The sequence below is a fragment of the Canis lupus genome, chromosome 19 (assembly GCF_003254725.2).
Source record: "Canis lupus dingo isolate Sandy chromosome 19, ASM325472v2, whole genome shotgun sequence".
NCBI classification, from domain to species: domain Eukaryota; kingdom Metazoa; phylum Chordata; class Mammalia; order Carnivora; family Canidae; genus Canis; species Canis lupus.
In genome coordinates, this window is record NC_064261.1 from 23,028,968 (window position 1) to 23,048,482 (window position 19,515).

Consider the following 19,515-nt stretch of genomic DNA (forward strand, 5'->3'; position numbering starts at 1 on the left):
CATTGTCCACTTGGCTGCCACAGCAAATACTACGGACTAGGTGGCTTAGAGAGGTTATTTCCTCACAGTTTTGGAAGCTGGAAGTCTGAGATCAAGGTGCCATCAGGGTGGTTGTCTGGTAAGACCCTCTTCCTGGCTTGCAGATGGCTGCTTCTTGCAGTGTCCTCACATGACCTTTCCTGTGTGCGTGCACGTGCACACACACACGAGAGAGAGAGAGAGAGAGAGAGAGAGAGAGAGAGAGAGAGAGGCTGGGGTCTTTACCTCTTGTTATAAGGACACTAGTCCTATAGGATCAAGGCCCCATATGCCCTATCTCCAGATACAGTCACATTGAGGTTTAGGGCTTCAACATATCAAGTGGGGGCCACAATTTAGTCCACGATAATGGAAGTCCAAAGACAGTCACTCAGCAAAGTAGCCAATGTGGAGTTCCCCCACTGGGTATCCAGCACCACACTACTGCAAGAACTGGACAAGAAAGAGTGGCAGCTTTGGGTTCAGGATCTACTGAACCCAATCATGGGCACAGTCTCTACCCTCCACTGGCAAGTGGGGCCAAGACCCAACAAATTCAATTGCATGGAAATCCATATGCGCACATGGCTAGGAGACCCTTACACACCCAGACACACACATGAGCAACACCCACACAGCCTTTACTACCCCCAACCCACGCGCTTGCTCTTTAGGCTGACACTGCTAGGACCCCTGAGAGCACATCTGCCCCCACCCCCACATACCCTTAAGCTGATTTTGGAGGTGGTTCTTTCCACCAACGACAAGGTTGGGCAAGGGGGCGCCCCTGTACTTGACAAGGTATGTACTTGACATACCTATGTGCAGGCCAGTTGCATTCAATGGAGAAGGGAGGGAAATGTCTCAAAGTAGCTCTTCTAGAAGCTCCAAACCACACCTTTCCCCCTACCGGAGTTTGTCACTGACGGCACACCATCTTGCTCCCGGATCTGCACATGCCTTCCAGCAGTGGATGTCATGTCTAGGTGGCATCCACATCGTATGACCAGGGAGAAGCTGACTGAAGCTCCAAAGGCTGTCACTTCTCCAGACTGGCACGGGCACAGCCTGAGTCAAACCTGGTGTGTGAGACGCAGGGGCCCAGCTCCTTCTACCAGCAGCCCCTACGCATACTCTGAGTGTGGCAGCATAGTGGGGCAGAAGAGCAGCCCCACACAGCATGCACTACCGTCAGCAGGCCTGGAGCCCTGAAGGACAGCTGAGAGAGTGGGAGCAGGTGGATGTACTCTGAGGCCCAAGCCCGGTGACACACCCAGGCGAGTTCAAGTTTCACTGTGGGTGCTCAGCAGAGCCGTGCTGGTAAATGTCAACTGCCAGCTCTCTAGAGTGAAGGAGGAAGGGCCCTGTTGTGGAGCACCAACTGATTTAAGTATCCCCACATGGTCTATTTGAAGCTACCAACACTTTGATGCCCAGCTCACAAAACTTCTAAAGACTCCCATGAGTCATGCTGAGCCAGCTTCAGTGCAGCACAAGGTCCCTATAACACAGCCTGACAAGCACACAGCAGGTCCCACAAGGGGGGCAGTGCTGGCACACACAGGTACCCAGCCCACTTGGGGGGATAAAAGAGCACCAGGAATCTCAAAAGGGAGGGGACCCACCGTAGGGAGGTTTTGCTGGATCTCTCTCTAGTGCCAAGAAGGGAAGGCAAGGCCTCTGTGGAGAAGGGACAGTGGCCCTATGGACAGAGAAGGCATGAACAAGGTGACATATGCCCCTGAACCATGATAAAGGCAATTCTGAGGGTGCCCAACCCTCCCATCAGGCCCTCAGGTCCTTCTCCTGGGGTCCTGGTCTCTGGCCAGGCTACTGAGGAGGCAGGTCACAGGAGGGCCAGCAGTCAGCCTCCCTTCATTGACTCAGACCCAGATCAGACATAGGAAAAGCATGAAGAATAGCACAGCAGTGCCCATCTGCACCATCCAGCTTGGAATACAAAAGGTCACAAGGTGCACTCGAGTGAACCCCTCTCTCTAACCACTCTCCTGCACTGGAGTTTATCATCCCACTGCCAGTATATGCATCATGTCCTTAAGTGACATTGAGCACTGTTTTGCATATTTTAAACCTGACCTAAATGGCCTCAGACCACATGCAACCTTCTGCAACTCACTTTGCAAGCTTGTTTTCATAAAGCCTTTCTAAGGAGACAGGTGGCCAGCAAGGAGAAGATCCCTGGCCTTGGAGCCCAAGCCAGCACTTGGCAGTGTGACCTACATCAAGAAACACAGCCTCCCAGCCTCAGTTTCTTCATCTGTAAACCAGTGACAACAGTCTCTCCCTGATGGAAAAGCAGTGGACTTATGCCTGGACCAGAGGCAGGCCTTTGCCAGCGCAGTCTCCTCCCAGAGCCCTCGACTATAGTCCTCCAGCCCCTGGTACGCTTTTCCCAGCCCAGAGCCACCTCAAAGGACAGCTCAACCTCAGCGGCCTGGCCACACAGCAGAACAAGCCAGGCCTGCAGGGTCTACTCACTCTGCCCCCATCACTGCAAGCCTAGGGAGTCCTGCTTCAACCCAGGGTCTTACCCTGACCAGGGGTTTATCCAGCCCTTCAGGGCAGCAGGGGCACAAATCCCCCTCACGAGGAATGACACTCCTTCTCCTGGGCCTGAGCCAGCCCCCCACCTGTCTGCCACCGGCTCCAGGTTGCTTCTTAGGCTCCCTTGCTGCTCTCAGTTCCTCTTCCAGCCCCTCAGTGGCAGAGGCCCAGAGCTCTGGGTCTGGAATGTGTCTCCTCCCATCTGCACTCACTCTCTCGGGGATTCTTCCCTTGCCAGGTTTTTAAATACTGCTGACACAGTGAGAACTTCCAGCCTCAGACCATGCAACAGATCTCTCCCCTAAAAGCAAGGGCTCAGATACACAACCACTTACTACAGGTGGTGACTCAGAGGCCAAGCGATCATCTCAAGCTTACTGTGAGTAGTAAGCCAGAACCACTCTCGGCCACCTGTCCCTGAAACCCTTTCCCATCCCAGCCTTCCTGCTAAGTGCCACTTCCATCCTTTCATCCACTCAGGCCAGAAACCTTGGGTTTATTCTCAGCCTTTTTCTCATCCTCCCCACTGAGCAAATCCTCTTGGTTCAACCCTCAAATTATATCCAGAATGCAGCCATTTCTCACCGTCCCTGCTACCCAGCTAGCTGGTCCAGGCCACCATGACCTCTGCTGCAGGATTGCAGAGCCTCCCCACTTGCACTCCCTCACCCTTGCCCACCTCAGGAGTATTCTAGACTCAAAATTGGAATGAACCTATTAAAATCTACATCAAGTCCTATCACCCTCTGCTCAAAACCTGCTTCACACAAGATGGCACCCAATATCAGGACCCCAGGAGCAGGTCCCATCCCCCCATGCTGCAGTAGCTCCTGGAGTTCCCAGAACACCCTGGCTACAACCCTGCTCCTCCACCTGACAGGCAGCGCCCTGCTGTCCTCTCTACCCTCTCACACCTTGGGGTCAAGGCTCAAATCCTCCTCCTATCTCTGATCTATATGGTCCTCCCAGTCTTTCCCTGCTCCTGCTTTGCCCAAATCACCCTCTGGCAGTTGTTTACCATCTGCCCTCCTCACTGGAACCTAACCCCTGAGGGTAGGGATCTGTACACAGAAAAGCAGCTGGCCCAGGAGAAATGCCGCAGGAGGTCCAGGGGCGCCTCCCAGCTGGTTCCCTGATGTTCACACAAGCCCCTGCAGCAGACACCGCACCAGCATGAGCAGCTCTAGCCCCTGTCCCTTCCCTATCTCGCTCCCTCCTGGGCTACCCTCACATCTCAACTGCCCCCCACCCTGTCTCCATGCCCCCCCCTGTAGGCATGAGAATGTCTGACCTTTAGTAGGCAAGTGAGCCCCAGGGCAGGGCCTGTGCACAGAGGAAGAGGAAAGGGAGGGCAGGAAGCCCAAGCATCTCAGGAACATGAAGCTGGAGTGGGAGACAGGCTTGTTCCCCCCAACCCGAGAGTGTGCCTCATAAAAGCCACCTGCAGCCCTGACCACATATCTAGCATACAGTGTTGAAGCCCCTCCTCACTCTCACACAGTGTCACTTGGGCCAGGACACCCTGAGAGGTGGGTCACACGTGGGTGGTGCTTCCCCCATTTTAGATGAAACCATTCATGCTCCTGCTCCTGCTCCACCTTCAAGCCATACCTCAAGTTTGTACCCTGCCCCTGCCCACAGCAGGGACCCTCAGCCATGTCCTGTAGTTTCTCAGCCTCTCCAGGATAACAGAAGGTCCAACCTCAGCTAATAACCCCATAATTCCAATTGAATCCAGTTTGATATCAGAACCCTGAGCTCTCATCCAGGTAAATCCCCTCACCGGGATCAATGACATGGGCAATGTCCTCCTGGATTTGCTGCTCTCAGTTCCTGCTCTCACCTTGTCTTTAAGGGCCCACCCCACTGCTGGGATTCCCCCCAGGATCTCTTTCAAGACAACCCTCCTTGGAGTTAGATACACACCCTTCATCCCACTGTTGGTGGAAGGGAGCACATTTCCATCTGGCCCCACCCCTCTCTGGGCAGGGTCCCTCCCAGCAGTGCTGGTCACTAGTGCTGGTCGCAGTATTTCTGGGTCCCTGCCTCTCAAGGACATGGTAAAATTCCATCTCTATGCCTACCTCCATGCCCCTCTTCAAAGTTGTGGTCACACAGTTTGCTTTGGACAATGATATGGGGACAACTGTGGGCTATGTCATTCCCAGGAGAAGGCTTTTGGGGCCACAATTCTCTGAATCCTCCTTCCTCAGCTAAGGCAATAGCAGAAGCACACAGAAGCTGACGGAAGGTCACTCAGTGACCGTGTGAGCAGAAAGATCCACCAGCCCTTGTGTGCAATAACACGGATGGAGAATAAGCACCATGATGCTAAGCCTATGAGCTTTGGGGATGTTTGTTACTGCAGCATGACCTGGTTGGTCCTGATTGATACACCAACCAAAGTTAGACTCCAGTTTGTGTCCTTTCAACCCTATCTCTCACTTGCTTGGGGGATAATGAGGCACCTTCCTCTGCTCCTCTCTGGAAGTGATCTGCTTAGCACACAATGACCCTTGTGCCATTGAAGTCTTCAATTTCCTATATAGCCAGCTCACTGTCCCTTGGGATGTTCTCAATAGGTGTTCTAAGGTATTACTTTAGGGAGATGCAGAAATTTGACCTCAGCTATAAACAGAACCAAAAAGAAGACGGACTCCATGGGTCACAAAAGCAACACCTTTAAATCCAACCTCAGATCTGATTCTCCTGCCCCACGCTCTGCTCCCCAGATGAAATCCCACACAGCTCCTACAAGACTCCTGATCTCGCTCATAAAATAAAATGTCTTCCTGTCACTTTTAGTCCAAAACAGGGTTGCTTCCACCATTAAGGTGCCCCATCTCACATCACAGTTAGAGAACCCATGCTTGGATGAGGAGTACCTCTTCTCCCTCTGGGAGCTCAGTGGGTGGGGGCAGGATCCCCCTGCAGATGTCCTCTCTGTGCAGGAACTGTGAATGTCAGGGTCCCACCTTGCTAGAGTGATGTTCCCATGGGAGCCACTGAGGTCCTTGCGGACCTACCTCCAGGCATAGCTGATCCCAGTTCCCTAACCAGAAAGACCTGCTCTGGCTGACCACCTAACTCCCCATTAGCCCAGCTCTCCTACCCCCAGGATCTTGTCCCACCTCTGCTGGCCTGCTGTCACAGGCACAGGCACCTCTGGTCCTCAGGAAACACAACATGCCATGTGACCTGCCTGCCCTCCACCCCAAGTCAGCCTCCTTCCCACTTGGTGCCCCTGTCCCTCCTGCCCCCAGAAATTCATATCAGCTGCCCAGAGGTCTTCCTAAAGCGCCTCCTGACTGCTGAGGAGATAGGGAGCACCCACCCCTTCCCTTCTAGCACTCTAGCAGTTCTCCCCAAAGAAATCCTCTCTCCTGGCACCTTCAAGCTCAGTCCCTTAATAAAATCAAGGGGGTGCTCATTCCTTCACCAAATATTTATTGAGCATTTACTATGTGCCAAGCACTGTTCTGAGGCCAGAGGGAACAGAACAGAGAAGAATCTCTGCCTTCGTGGGGCTGTCCTTTAAGGAGAAGAGACAGAAAGAAATACAATAGTGTAGCAGATGGCATGGTGATAGAACACTACTTGTGTGGGGGGAGGAAAAGACAGAGAGCAGGGTAGGGAGTGAGGGTACAGGGGTAAGGGTGCTGCAACTTTAAGTGTAGGGCTTGGGAGGGGAGGGCATTCAGGCAGAAGATGAGGCTCAAGCAAGGCCTTGAGGGAAAGGAGAGAGTGGAGCAAGGAGGGAAAGCATTCTGGGCAGGGGAATGGGGCAAAATAAAGCCCTGGCATTTATTCAAAGAACAAGAAGGCCAATGTAGACAGGACAAACTGGGCAGAGGAAAGTGGTAAGTGATGACTTCAACCAGGTTAACGGGAGGCCAGACCACACTAGGCCTCAGGGAGAGAGGGGAGAAGCCAGAGCAGAGGAGTGGCATCTTAAGTCTTCTGTTTTGAAAGGATCACTGCAGCTGGTGTTAAGAGCAGACAGTTTGGGGGAGGAGAGGGTGTGGATGTGGAGGGCAAGTGGGGGTCAGCACAATAATCCAGGTGAACTTTGGGACCCAGAAGAGGAAATGAAAATAGTGCAAGGGATCACAGTCAGGACATATTCCAAGATTAAGCTAAATGGATTTTCAATATTTTTTTCTACTTCAATGTAAGTGATATGAAAGAGAAAGGGAGGAGGCCAGGACAACCCTGGGGCTTTTGTCCTGAGCAGGTGGCAGAATGAAGCTATGGTAACCTGAGCCAGGGCAGACAGCAGCCTTGCCAGTTAGAGACAGAAGTCAGAAGAGCCATTTTGGCCAACTTTGGGAGCCATTCATCCAGGAAGGGGCGGGTGATGGGGGGAGGGGTGGGGAGGGGCGGGGGAGATGACGTTCTTCCAGCTGAGGAGAAAAGCCCAGCTGCACATATACCTGGACTGCAGGGTACCTATGGGCAGAGGAAATAGGCCCAAGACTGAGCTGGGCCTCTAGTAGGGAGGCTGAGCAGGAGGGCCAAGGTCAGGAAGGGCCTCCCACTGAGTCCGTGAGCCCCCTCTGCCATGTAGGTGGCCCCCACTTTCACAGTAGATGGGATATCTACCATTCACATGTCCCTAGTATTTTGGAGTCTGAACCAAGAACTGCTGGGACAGTCCCATATTAATGTCTCATTACAGGATCACTTCCCACCTGTGGGGCTCTGCCCAAAGGCCCCAAAGCATCGCTTTTCACCCTGAGATCAATGGCTGAGGAAACAGAGGTCAGGTAACCTTAAACATTTTGGTCAAGACCTCATAGCAGAGCCAGAACTCTCCACTCCCAACCCCAGACCCATCTTTGGGGTGGCGGGGGGCTGAGGTTGCCACACCACATAGCTATGAGCATCCAAGGGCCCTGCAGCTTCCAGGATGCATTTGCACTGAGGGCTCACCCAGAAGTGACTCCAAAGCCAGCCCTGGACTGGGCACTGCAGAGCTCCCCTCCTTCAGCAAGCGGGACATCGTCAGCCTCAGGCCCCATGGCCACACCAGGCCAGGAGTGACCACAAAGGACCATGGCCACTTTCAATAATTCCTACTCGGTGGGATGGTGAGTTGTTGATGTGTCAACAAGTTCACATCAGGAATGGCAGAGGGGGTTACCAAATGACTCTGGGGCCCTCACTCCTCCTAAAATTCAGAGAGTCCTGGCTGATAGCCTCGTACCACTGGTGCCTCCTCCTCCCCTTTACTCTTTGGATCGGCCATCTGTCTATATACCCAATACCTCCAAAGCACTTTGGAGGGAGCAGCTTCAATGGGTATTTACATGAACTGATAGTGCATCCTAAGAGCATGTCCATTCACCACCTCCTCAGCATGAGGCAGGATACACACTGGGAGACACACTGCTTTATCCTCACAAGGACTTCACAAAGCAAAGACCACTGATTCATTTCACAGGTGAGCACAGTAAGACCAGGGTGGGTGTGGCCAGGATGCACGATTCACAGCCTGCCCCAACCAAGGTAGAGACAGACCTACCAATCCCTACTTGGCTGGTTAGAATCTAGCAATTTCTGCTCAGATGAAAGATTCCTTACCAATTGGTAGGAAAACTGTGAGAAGATGGTAGCAAAGATGAAATGTAACAAAACATGAAAATGCAAGATCCCCTTTGTAAAGGACCCATATTGTTGCTTCCTCATATGCCCTTGCCCTTTGCAACACTCCTGATCCCACCACACCATGCAGGGATCTTACACTTCACGAACAGAGCTGGCATTCTAGGCCAAGAACATTCCTACATCCAATCATTGGTCTGGAGATGGGGCACTGCCTCTGTTGGTCCTGGCAAGTAACTACAATGGCTATGAACAAAGGCCCCTTCAGGCGGGACATGAGAGAAGAGTCAAGTTGCTCAAGAAGCTACAGCCTGCCATCTGGGTATCTGACATGAAGCACTCAATAGTTAATCTAACATTGTAGAAGGCAGTGTGAAGAAATGGAGCTCATCATACCACTAAGCCACTGGAGCAAGCCTCACCTGAAGCCTGATCCTATCTGGAATTCTTATTCGAGTTAGTCAGAATCTCTCTATTGTTTCAACTGGTTTGAAACCACTTTTTCTGTTGCTTGTGATCATAAGCACCCTAACAAAAATACTCTTACACATTTTTAAAGGATGGCAGGCTTGTATGGTCCAGCTCCACTGGCATAACTCCGGATAAAGGATGGAGGCATCAAGAGGAACTAACAGGAATTTTATAAGCTAATTGATTTTTACATAAGAACTGCAAAAGTCAACATTTGCAGGCACAACTCTCTTGACCCTAGAAAAAAATTGTGGAGTGTGCAAATTTGATTTGAACATTGGGTAAATATTCATTCAATTCAGGTTCTTGCCCTCTTGTCCTCAGGAAGGGTCAAGCAGATGTTCACTCAGCCCTTGACCCCCTCACACAACAACCCAATGCAATCTATCAACAAAACTCTCCCTTGTAGCTCAGACATTGGAGGGGACAAAGCAATGGCCCTTCTCAGGGACCCCCACTCACTAGGCTCCATCTACAGCCTCTGGTCATCTTCCTCCCACCAAAACACAACCGCTCACGATGGGCAATCCCCATGCAAGGTTCCCAACGCTGTCTATATGCTACTAAAGTGTATGTGCTGAGTTCTTCCCTTTCAAAAAGCCAGGCTCTTACCATTAAAAACCTAGGCTTTCAAGACTATGTCTCTACTATGTGTTCTGGGGCATATTTTGGAAAAGCCAAATTTTGACACTTGGTATATTAGTCAGTGTTCTCCAGAAAAAGAGTCAAGAGCATGGGCGGGGGTGGGGGGAGTGGATAAAGAGATTTATTATAAGGAAGTGGTCCATTGAAGGAAGTGATTATGGAGACTGGTACGTCCCAAGATCTGAAGTCAGCTAGAGAGCCAGAAGAGTTGATGGTACAGCTCTGGTCCAAATGCCAACAGGCTCAAGACCCAGAAAGAGCCAATATTTCAGTTTGAGACCAGAGGCAGAAAAGATCTGATGACCCAGCTTTTTGTGTCAGGCAGAAAGCATTTACCTTTTTGTATATTCAGGTCTTCAATTGATTGGATGAGGCCCACCCGTCTTGAGGAGGGCAAGCTGCTTCAGTCTGTGGATTGAAATGGTAGCATCAGCTCCCTCACAGACACTGGTACCCAAATGTCTGGGCACCCATGGCTGATACAAAATCCACCATCACTCTTGGTTCCAGGCTGTATCTGCTTCTGTGCACTGGAGGCAGGGTACAAGGAAAGCAGCCACTTCTGGGAGAAAGACAGAGTTTGTGCAACATCTCTAGCATTACAGTGCTGTGCTGATTTCCACCTGTGGGCTTTTACTAGCAGGCTTCCCCCAGACATAAATCCCCTCCTTCCTCCCTGTGGCTCCCTCTACTCCTAGTGATGCTGAAAGCCCAGCAAAATGTGTGTCCCTTCTGTCTGAATCCCCCTCCCCAGAAAAGGGGGCAGGCCGGGCTGATGCAGCATTGTCTTTACCCAAAACTGTGGGTTAACTGAAGCCCATGAGCCAGCATCCAATTGCATCCTGACGGAAGAGGAAGGGGGTGCAACACAGAGACGAAAAGCTGTATGCCAGGCTGGGGGTGGGAGGGCAGGAGAAAAGAGCCCAAGAGTAGGCCTGGCATCCACTCAGGCCTTCCTCACTCCACAGCACACACCCCTTGGGATAAGATGCATTGAAGACAACTTTGCCTCCTTCACCATCTGGTCAACACCAACTAGCTGAGGCATGGAGACACCATCTCTCAGCTGCATCAGCATGTGACCCAAGCCTGGCCACACTAGCACTGCCAAAGAAGACAAAAGAGGTCTGTTTGCAGGAAGGGCCAGGGTAATGGTTAGCTCTACTGCTGATAGCACCGTTCTCTGCAAAACGCATAATGTACCATAAGCACTGCTCAGAAGCAGATAAAAATAGTTTTGGATCAAAGAGGTAGTTTCCTTATTTTGTCTCCAGGGACAGATCAGAGGGCTGGACTGCATGTGGGCAAATCAGTTTTTGCTCTTGGCAGGAGTTCCAATGCTTTCCCCCCACAAGCATAGAAAACTTTGCCAATGTTGGTATCTGAAGCTGACATAATAGGCTGGAGCTGCGTTTTATCTTTTGTTGACCCACTCTGAGCCTTCAAAGTCTCTGCTATTGCTCTGTAGACAGACAGGCTAAGCTCAGACATCTACAGCAATAGCAGAGAAGCCCATTGGGCCAGTCGGCCCCGGGCGGCTGGGTAATGACAATAATGACCGCCACTGCAGACATCTGCCTGCAGCTCTGCATCCCCATTCAGCAGGGAGGAACCTGAAGCTCCAAGAGGCCACATCATTTCGTCAAGAACCAGTACTTGACACAAAGTCCAGCTACACGCAAAACCTGAGGTCTTTCAGGCCTGCAGATGTGGAATCAAAAAGGCTGGGCTTGACTCCTCAGTAAAACCAAGCTCTTAATCCCTCTGAGTCTTAGTTCTTTCATCTGTAAAATGGAAGTGCAAACTGCCAGAGCTGTTGGTGACTCAAAGGAAATCATGCAAAATGGCTTTGTAATCTGCAAATCAATGTATAGATACTGGTTGTCATGTTGCTGTTCTTATAATTGAGCACTTCACACACACAGGGCACTGCTGCTCATCAGGCTTCTTACTAAGGAATTGAGGGGCAGGAAGGCCAAGGCCTTGTTCACACACCAGGAGGAGGTGAAGCCACCACTGGAACCCCACAGCTCGCTCCAGAGTGAGCACAATATAACCTAAACACGGAGATGGTTATCTCAGATTATTTCCCTATGCTGAGACTGTCAGAGGTCTTCCTCTCCCTTCAAATCCTCTGGAAGGTCTATTCTCTAGTACAATTCTCAGTCTAGGGAAAAGAAGATCTGATAAAGAAGTCACACCAAGTTGTCGCTGCTGATAATGGCTACGCATGTAACCCACACCAGGTGTTTGCATCCAAATCGAAGCCTGGAGGGGCATGTTTACTTCAAAGAGCTTGATGGACAAGACTGACTGGCAGACAGAGTCATCAACCCCCTCCGTGGCCTTCACACTGCAAGTAAGGGCCTGGAGGAGGGTTGCCTCTCAGCCCAGGCTGCCAGTCCAGGGGTTGGCTGGGTTACCTGGGCACTCACCTGGGCTCACTTCAGAGCGAGTCCAGGCCTTGCACACATCTGGGAATGTGAGCGGGGCCTGAATGGGCAGGTCCCCCTTAGAGGCAGAGCTCCCGCAGGGCCACCTCCTAGCCCCACTCAGCTCTGGTCTAGTGCCTGGGAGAGAACCCCGTTCCTTCCTGTAAATTGGCACTGCTGCCTGCCTCCTGACTGCAGTGGAGGTTAGGTAAATGCATGTACGTGAATAATGGCTGCAGAACAAACAATCCCAGGTGTTCATTGCTCCCATCGTCCCGTCCTCCCCCCCTACCCCCCGCCCCGCACAATCAGTGAGCTCCCTCTGGGAGCACCCATCCCTCCTGCTTCCTACAGGTTTTGGTGCTCACAGTGCCCTCCCTGCCATGCTCAGTGGGTGCTAGACTTCGGCCCAGGAATAGCACCAGAGGGCCTGCCTGCTTGGGCTGGAACGGGGTGGGCTGTCCAGAGGCTTACACCCCCAGCTGGCAAGGCCACAGACCAGGACCAGCTGAACCCAACTGAGCAGACTCCCCTTGCAGGATTTAACCAGAGACTCAGAGAATGTGCCTTTTGGCAGGGGAGGAGCTGGAGCACTGATTAGCCATCCTGAACCATCTTCTGGACCATTCTGAGGACAGCCATGTGTGAATAGGAGAGGGAAGGAGAGAAAAAGGAGCAAGCAGAGCAGCAGAGAGGAGCAGAGACACTCTTAGCTTGGGTACCACAGCCCAATACCACAGACTGGGCGGCTTAAGCATCCATTATACAGTTCTGGAGGCCGATGCCCAAGCTGTGGGCTTTCAGCCAGAGCTCTCTTCCTGATGTGTAGACTTTTCCCAATCTGTTGTCCCCCTCTCCTTGTCTTCACATTTTACGGGGTTGGGATGAGTGTGAAGGGAGAAAGAGAGAGAGAGAGAGAGAGAGAGAGAACAAACAAGCTTTCTGGTGAGGAACACTCAGCGCTGAGGCCATCCTTTCCAGATTAAATGTTTGGGTCCTCCCAAAACTCAGATGTTGAAACCCCAATGTGACTATTTTGGAATAGGATTTTGACAGAAGTAATTAGGGTTAAAAGGAGACACACTGGTAGGGCCCTCATGATGAGATTAGTGCCCTGATAAGAAGACACCAGAGGCCTTGCACCTGTTCCTCTGCCCCTCTGTCCCTCACCCACGCCTGATTCACCTCCCCCCCTCCTTTCCCCTTGCCCAGTTTTATCTAGTTGGGAGGAGATGAAAATCCAGTTCTGCCAGCTTGCTTATCTTTGGAGAATCTTCTCTCTGAATCTCCACTTCTACCTCTTTCTTCCCTTCCACATGAAACAAGGGAAGGAAAACCACTTTAGTATCCTTCCAAGACAGAGGGTAGCGGGACCCAGATGAGGTCCCCAAGGAGTAGCTGAGATAAGGGAGAGAAAGATGAGGCCAGGTCAGAGCCCAGCACACTAACACCCCAGACTGTGCAGAGCAGGAGGACAGCTGAGAAGGGGCAGCCAAAGAGAGGGAAGGAGAACCAGCAGGTGTCCAGAAGCCAAGAGAAGAAAGCATTCCAAGAACAGGGGAGGAGCCAAACTGCCAAGCATAGAGAAGTAGAGAGGGGCACAGAGAAGTTCAGTGGCCAACTTGGAGGTCATTGGTGGCCGTGACTGGTTTGGTTTCAAAAAAGTGGTGAGAAGAACGACAATTTCACTGGGATGGTGCCTATCGGGGATGTATGAAAGAAGAAACACTGGGGAAGTCATGGAAAATGAGACTTCAGGGAGGCTGGGTGGCCTCTTAGGGCCACATGTGCCAAGTGGAAGGACCTGTAGCCTTGTCCTGGAGGAGACAATGGCAGAGGTGGCCATTCCAAGTTGGCTGGATCTACAGTAACAATCCTTGTTTACACATAATGTCTCATCAAATATTTGGAAGTCACAAATACTAATCAGGTCTGTCTTATTAGTTTGTTTTTGTGAAAATACCTTTATTGGGGTTTTTCCCTGATTACGAAAACAAGAGACAAAGAAAAAAAAATGCAAGCATGCTTGCAAAAAAAAATCAACTGATTTAGAAAAAGCATAAACTCCCCTCTCAGTCCCTCCTTCTAAAATTAACTACTGCTTGGTGTAGGTCCTTCTAGACTGTTTTTTTCTACAACTTTATTTTTCTAACATAAATGAAATATTCTGGACTTCTTTATCATATGGAATCATGTAATATGTGGTCAGTTGTGACTGGCTTTTTTGCTAAGCATATTTTCAGGTTCACTCATGTATCAGTACTTAACCTCTTATTATGACAGAAGAATATTCCTTTGTGTAATAGGCTACATTTTCTTTATTTATCAGTTGATGGACAAATGAGTTGTTTCTATCTTTTGGCCATTATGAATAATGTAAGTACAAACATTCATGTGCATGGTTTTGTATGATAACATGTTATCATTTCTCTTAGACACATAGCTAGGAGTGGAATTGCTGGGTCATATGGCAACTATGTTTAATCATCTGAAGAACTGCCAGATTTTGTTCCAAAGTGACTGCACCATTTTATACCAGCAGCGTACGCAGGTTCCTATTTCTCCACATCCTTGTCAGCATTTATTATCTGGCCTTTTATTCTGGCCATCCCAGTGCATGTGAAGTGGCATCTCATTGTGGCTTTGATTTGCATTTCCCTGATGGCTAATGCTGTTAAGCATCTCTTTGTGTGCTCATTGGTCATTTGTATATCTTCCTTGGGGAGCTGTCTGTTCAGATCCTTTGCCCAGTTTTTACTTGGATTATTTGTCATTGTATTATTGAGTTGTAAGAGTTCTTCATGTACTCAGATACAAATCTCTTATCAGATGTATGACTTGCAAATATATTCTCCCATTCTGTAAGTTGTCTTTTCACTTTCTTGATGGTGACTTTAAAGCACAAAAGTATTTAGATTTTGTGAAATCTAACTTATGTGTTTTTTTTTCTTCTGTTGATCATGTTTTTACTAGCATAGCTAAGAATCCTTTGTCAAGTCCTGAAGTGATAGAGTTATGAAGATTTATCTGCATATTTTATTCTAACAGTTTTATGGCTTTAGCTCTTACATTTAGATCTATGATCCATTTTGAGTTATAAAAATGGATTTTTGAGTTTTTACACAAAGTCTGTGGTAAGGGTCCACTTGGTTTTTTGCATGTGCTATTTGTTTTAGCACCGTTTTTTGAACACACAAGTTTCCCCCCATTGAATGGCCTTGGCACCCCGTCAAAAATCAGTTGGCCATAGGTGGATAGGTTTATTTCTGGACTCTCAATCCTGTTTGATTGATCTGTGTGTCTATCCTTCTGCCAGTACCACACTGTCTTCATTACCATTGCTCTGTAGTTCAGTTTTGAAGGTGGGAAGTGTAAGTCCTTGTATTCTGTTCTTCTTTCTCAAAAATTGTTTTAGCTATTTGGTACTCCTTGTAATTACATGTGAATTGTAGAATCAGCCTGTCAATTTCAACAAAGAAAACAGCCAGTATTCTGACAGGAATTGTGTTGAACAATGGAAAAGTATTGGCATCTTAACGGTACTGTCTTCTGATCCATAAACATGAGAAGTTTTTGTTTATTTAGATCTTCTTTCTTTCAGTGTTTTAGTTTTAAGAGTATAAGTTTTATTTATTTATTTTATTAAATTTAATTCAAAATATTTTATTCCTTTTGATGCTATGGTAAATGAAGTTGATGTCATAATTTCATTTTTGGAACGTTTGTTGCAATTGTATAGAAATACAAGTGATCTTTTATTTTGACCTTCTGTTCTAAACCTTGTTAAACTCATTTATTAGTTCTTGTAAAAGTTTATATGTTGGACATCCTAATTTTTTAGAACTCTTTTCAAACCTGGATGCTTTTTTTTCCGTGTCCAGTTACCCTGGATAGAACCTCCAGTATAGCATTGAATAGAAGTGGCAAAAGCAGAGACTTCTTTATCTTATCCATGATCTTAGGGAGAAAGCATCCAATCTTTAAACATTAAATATGATATTAGCTATGGTGTTTTTAAAAATACTCCATTTCAGGTTGAAGAAATTCCATGTTATTCCTAGTTTACTGAGTCTTTTTATGATGAAAGAGTGTTAGATTTTGTCAGATGCTTTCTCTATATCTATTGAAGTGATCATGCTGTTTTTATTTTTTATTCTATTGGTATGGCCTATTGCAGTAATTGATTTTCACATGCTGAACCAACCCTTCCTTCCTGGAATAAATCCCCCTTGACCAAGGTGTATATTCTTCTACATGTTGTTGGATTCAGTTTTCTAGCATTTTGCTGAGGATATTGGCATCCATGTTTATAAGAGATACTGATCTTTAGTTTTCTTATGATGTCGCTGTCTGGTTTTGGTATCAGGGTAATAGTGCCTTCCAAATGAGTTCACACTTGTTTCCTTCTTTTCTACTTTCTGGAAAAGTTTGTGAAGGTTTGGTATTGATTTTTTCAGTGTCTGGTAGAATTCCCTAGTGAGGTCACCTGGACTTTAGCTTTTCTCTGTTGGTAATGTTGTGAACGTGCACTCTTTCATTTCTGATTCTAGTAATTGTCTTCTCTCTTTTCTCCTTGGTTAAGCCAGCTAAAGAATTGTCACTTTTGTTTGTTCAAAGAACCAGCTTTCGGTTTATTCAAATTTCTCTGTTGTTTTTCTATTCTCTATTTCTTAATCTCCATTTTAATCTTTGTTATTTATTTCCTTCTGTTTACTTTGTGTTAGATTACTCTTCTTTTTTCAGTGTCTTAATGTGGAAGATTAGGTTATTGATTTAAAGTCTTTCTTCTTTTTTAACACAGGCATTTACAGCTATAAATTTTCCTCTAAGCACCACTCTTGCTGCAGCTCATAAATTTTGATATGTTGTATCTTCATTTTCATTCATCTCTAGGTATTTTCTAGTTTCCCTTTTGATTGCCTCTTTGATCCACTGGTTTTTCAGAACTGTGTTTCTTTTTTTCCTGATATTGATTGCTAATTTCATCCTATTATAATTAGAGACCATACTTTATATTTTTTTCTATCCTTTTAAATATATTGAAGTTTCTTTATGGCCTATTGCCTATCCTGGAGACTAGAGAAGTTTCATGTGTACTTGAGAAGAATATATATTCTATTGTTGGGTGGAGTGTTTGATAGAGGTCTGTTAGGTCTACTTGGTTTGCAGCACTGTTCAAGTCTTCTGTACCCTTGTAAATCTTGTGTCTTGTTCAACCCACTATTAAAAGTGTCCAACTGTTATTATTGAATTTCTCTTTTCATTTCTGTCACTTTTTGCCGCCTACATTTTGTTTCTCTTTTGTTAGATTCATGTGTTTATAATTTTATACCATCCTAATGAATTATCCCTTTTATCACCATAAAATGTCCCTTTCTGTCTCTAGTAAATTTTTTGTTGTTGTACAGTCTATTTTGTCTGATATCAGTATGGCCATTCCAGCTTTCTTATGGTCAGTGTTTGCATAATATATCTCTTTCTATCCTTTAACTTTCAGTCTATTTGCATCCTTAAATCTAAAATGTGTCTCCTGTAGATAGCATATGATTGATCATGGTTTTTATCCATCTAAAAATCTCTGCATTTTGATTGGGTTGTTTAATACACTGACATTTAATGTTATTATTGATATACCTGGATTGACATCTACTATTTTACTTTTTGTTTTCTATATGTCTCATGTATTTTTTGTTCCTCTGTTCCTCTTTTACTGCTTTCTTTTGTATTAAAGAGCATCTTCTGATGTAACATTTAACTTCTTTGGTTTTCTTTTTTTTTCACTTTTTCTCTTTTAGTAGGGTTTAGTAGGGTTTACTACGTGTATTTTAAGTTATCAAAATTTTAAGTTTAATTCCAATGATACATAGAACTGATACACCTATGTAGCTCTATTCTCTTTCCCTCTTTCTCTGGCATTATTGTCATATATATTACATCTATTAATGTTATAGCCCCAACAATACATTGTTATAATTATTACTTTACTATCTGTAGTCATTTCCTTAGCCCAGTGTGGCTTTCCTTCCACCCACTTCCTTTGTGCTGTTCTTGGCAATCTATATTTTTCTATACGTTACACACTCTACATTATAAACATATTATTTTATACAATTGTTTTTTAAATCAGTTAAGAAAGGAAAAGAGAAAAACATGCATTTATACTGTCTTTTAGAGTTATGCAATTGCCATTTTTTTTCTTTCTCATGCATATCTGTCTCTTATCTCTTTCCTTTTCCCTTGCTCTGACTTTTCTCCTTTGGTCCCTTATCAGACGTCTTCAGACCTTGTGACATTCAAGACTAAGAGTATTTGAGCACTTTAACCCCCAAGTGTGGCAACTGCCCTGTTGGGGGAGCCCTACAAAAGCAAGAGGACACCTGGGTGGCTCAGCCATCTGGCTCCTGCCTTCAGCCCAGGGCAAGATTCTGGAGTCCTGGGATCAAGTTCCACATTGGGCCCCCTGCATGGAGCCTGCTTCTCCCTCTGACTGTGTCACTGTCTCTCTCTCTCTGTCTCTGTCTCTGTCTCTCTCTCTCTCATGAATAAATAAATGAAATCTTAAAAAAAAAAAAAGAAAGAGCAAGAGGAACAGCAAAGGCCCTGGTGAGCTCTATGTCTTTGGGGCCTGCCTGAAGGTAATCACAGAAAAAGTGCATCATAGTTGAGCCCACATGTATTCTAGGACCTGATGAAGCATGCCACATCGGGATAGCCTGGCCATGGGCACTGAGGGGGCACTTGGCGGGATGAGCACTGGAAGTTATGCTAGATGTTGGCAAATTAAACTCCAATTTTAAAAAAAGAAAAAAAGAAAAAAGGATCAAGTTGGGAGGGGCCTCTGCGAGGAGCCAGCTAAATCCTGGCAGTGAAAGCCTCCGGGACAGGAAAGCCCAGTCCCGGAGAGGCAGGAATTTTAAAAATCTGCACCAGATTCTTCCCGGATGGAAAGGCACTTAGCAGGGAACTTGGGCAGGATCCCAGGAGGGGCAGTGGAGCCTCCAGGTTCCCGGGGTCACTAATAGAGGAGGTGCGTCCGGGGCGGGGGGGGGGGGGGGGGGGGGGGGCTGGGGAGAGCACCCCACACCCGCAGGCAAGCTTGATAAAGGGCTGGAGCACGCGCCAGGCAGGGCCTCGGGAGCAGCTCAGGCAGCGGCTCTAGGTGGAGGGAGCAGATTCCAGCAGCACAGGCCCCAGAGCCCAGGGCGCCCAGCAGCCACAGCCCAGGATCCGGCGCTCCCCCCGGGACAGGCAGAAGCGGGGAGGGCACAGGACAGCGAGGACCCTCCTGCAGCTGGGCGCACCCCCCAAGCTGTGCAGATCAGCACCCCCCCCCCACCCCCCGCCGCCGCCCCCGGGAGCATCCAGGCCTGTGCAGACTGGGAGCTGTGGTAGTTACTGCGGCAGCTGACTCCAGGGCTGGAGACCTGGCCACCGCCAGTGTAGTGTTCCTCCTGATGTCATCCTGTGCCTGGGATGGAGTGGGGCCACTAGGGAACAGGGACCTCACAGGATAAACAGCTCCCACTGAGCTGTGCACCTGGCAGTGGGTGGGGCAGCTCCCCCAGGTAAAAAAAAAAAAAAAAAAAAAAAAAAAAGGATAGCCTGGCCAGGAAGATATCACATCATTCCCATTTTGCAGATGAGAAAGGTTAAATGACAGTGCCAGGGTCAGATTAGTCCCAGGACCAGGGAAGGAGTGCATATTTTATCGGAATTAAGGAACATTCTTTGAATGAAGGCAAGGTCAATTCCAGCAGTTACCCCGAGAAATCTGCCTCTG

At 47.8% G+C, this 19,515-nt stretch overlaps 1 long non-coding RNA gene across 1 annotated transcript in view; it reads right to left on the reverse strand.

Annotated features, from left to right (window-relative positions):
* Nucleotides 1-19,515, reverse strand: part of LOC112652458 (uncharacterized) — a 62,876-nt gene that overhangs the window by 22,108 nt on the left and 21,253 nt on the right. The window contains exon 2 of the long non-coding RNA XR_003131470.3: nt 9,640-9,865. This is a non-coding gene — a long non-coding RNA (uncharacterized LOC112652458). The remainder of the gene's footprint in view (nt 1-9,639; nt 9,866-19,515) is intronic.